At 34.5% G+C, this 2583-nt stretch overlaps 1 long non-coding RNA gene across 1 annotated transcript; it reads right to left on the bottom strand.

Moving 5' to 3' along the window:
* Positions 1–534: 534 nt before the first annotated feature.
* LOC122524824 lies at positions 535–1291 on the bottom strand. Its single transcript, XR_006305637.1, has 2 exons — positions 1035–1291; positions 535–775 (listed from the first exon to the last, which is right to left on the bottom strand). It is a non-coding gene; the product is annotated as an uncharacterized LOC122524824 (long non-coding RNA).
* Positions 1292–2583: the final 1292 nt, after the last annotated feature.

Genomic DNA, 2583 nt, shown 5'->3' with positions numbered 1-2583 from the left:
TTCATAATGACGTTTTCTCTCAAAGTACGTAATATTCACATTATATACGGTATTTTTATTTCATTGCTCGTATTTTTTAATGTAACTTCTACACAATATTACAATAAATATTGTTCATTTATATTTGTATTATCGATACTTCGAAAAAAATAATTATTCGAATGAGATATCACATAAGAGAGATTATTTTGAAATTTCACTATTTCGTCGTAATAAAACTTAATCGTTCGAATATACAACTTGCCTTTAATATATTCGAATATAAACTCACGTGTTTAATATTTTGATATAGTATTAATACAATTTTTAATAATAAAATAAAATCTCGATTTTTCTTTGCTTCCGAAACCGCAATGGTTCGTACTTTTTAGGATAAGATCGACATTTGCGGATCTCGTTTAGTGGATGGGGTGTAGAAAAGTTGCGATTGCAAAAACTTGTCTGGTTTTCGAGACAAAAGAAACAACTTCGATGTGTTTGGAAGTAGCTGGAGATTCTCTGACTTCTCTTCCTTTTCTTTCTCCCTTTCCATTCTCGTTCCGATTTTATTCGCAGCTTCTACTTATTTCTCCACCCCCTTCTGTGAAACTTTCGAACGATGAATTGCGACTGTATCTCGTACTTAGAAACTACGCGCTCTTCACTCCGCGCGTCATCACCGTAAACTTTATTCAAGTTAATCTAGATATCGTGGGAGTTTAAAAGCAAAAAATAACTCCTTGAACAAGCATCCATTGAATGATTCCTTTATCCCATAACGCAAAGAAAGAACTTCCTTGAATAAGAACGAGATTATTAAGGTTGGTCAAATATTATAATATGAAAAAATATGCATTAAAGATTGGAAATAAAGTTCTTAGTAATCATTTTTTATCGAGGATTATACTAATTTGTTGTAAATAATCTGTTTACTTTTGTACAATACTTATAATAAGTATAATAATATATGATAATAGAATTGTTATCTATTATAACGACAAACGAGAGAATAATCTAATAATAGTAAATAATTTAATAATTATTATCCTACTTACGTATAATTTTCAAGAATAATTTTTTAAATTGAATTTACGTATCTTTTTTCAATCGTTCATGTCGTCTCTTTTGCTAACAAATCTTTTTCTTTTTCCTGCCATCTAACGTAGATCTATTACGATTGACGATTCACGTGATCGCAAAAAGTTCATTTGCATACTCGGAGCCGCCTTCCGTTCGACGGAAATTCTTCGGGGAGCCAGGCGTTCGGTGCAATTTCTCACCGTATGCAACACTCGTCTAGTTTTCCGTTTAAATCTAAATAAAATATATACTTTGAGTATCACGAGATATTGTAAACGTAAAAATTATCTAATAAAAATTGCATCGAAAGTCATTTTCTTCGATGTTTTATCCAAAATTTCGATATTATCAAAAAGGATATCGATACCTATATAATCGTTTCAAGGATACCAATTGAAAGTATCAAAAAAATAGTATCCTATACTGTTCGCCTAATTGAAGGATATTTTTAGAAAGGATGACCAGATTTATCTTCCACGCGTTCATCCTAAAAATGTCTCTGTTCTTCGAACTTCGCAAACTACCATCGTCCGTTTATCAAATAGCTGCCAGTTAATCCGGTTACAAGCAATCCGGGAATAGTGGAAGACGAGCAACGACTGCGCAAAGAGACAGAGAGAGAGAGAGAGAGGGATATAAAGGGGCCAAGGGTGGGTTGGGGGAGAAGTGAAAGAGAGAAAGGACAGTGGCGACTGATTGCAATGTGTAATGATGGAACGAGGGGTGAGCAGTAGCCTGGAAGTAAGTAAAAATTTTAAATTTAGTTACAGCTCGCGTGTTCGCGCCCCTTTCCCTCCTCCTTCTCCTCCTCTTATCCCTATGTCTCATCCTCATCGGCTCAGAGAATGTCGCTCGATGCGGGGCAAGATGAGTCAGCGACAACTACTTGCCATTGTCGAAAAATTGCTTCGATCTATGATATCTAATGTTCCTGATATCTTACCTGACTTTAGGTGACCCATATCATTGAATACATCTTTTATCCTGTACTCAAGAATTTTGTTAGATAATATAGGTATCTCAATGGATATTCGTGAAAAGAAACTAATCGTAACGTTATTCATAAAGTCAAATATTTCCTAATTCATATGTTATATCTATTCGTTTCATATTGCACTTAACGTGAATTTAATTAAACCCTTTAGTGATGTGAAATGCGAATAAGAATGAATAGAATTATTAAAAATATCTTTCTATAAATGATAGAAATTTTGACAGTCATTTTAATAAAAGTTGCAGACTTTTATATTGATTCTTCGGAAAAATAGTAGATCCAGAAACAAAAAGGTAATACCCAAGAGGAAAAAAATCAAAAGAAAGAGAAATGATTTCGGGGAAGACATGAGAGGACGAATAGCAGAGGTATCAAATAAGGTAGGAAGGGAAAAAGAATGAAGGGACGAGGAAATGGAAGGAAGGCGTGCGGCTGATCGGCTCGAATAAAGTTTGGGTCGCTTCCTATCCGAGGGTTCGCGATACTTTCTCTCCCTTTCCCTACCCTCCCTCCCCCCACTCTCTCTCTCT

The sequence above is a fragment of the Polistes fuscatus genome, unplaced genomic scaffold, assembly GCF_010416935.1.
Source record: "Polistes fuscatus isolate 324 unplaced genomic scaffold, CU_Pfus_HIC Scaffold8, whole genome shotgun sequence".
NCBI lineage: Eukaryota > Metazoa > Arthropoda > Insecta > Hymenoptera > Vespidae > Polistes > Polistes fuscatus.
Note: the sequence above shows the minus strand (reverse complement) of the source record. Positions and strands in the feature narration are given on the sequence as shown.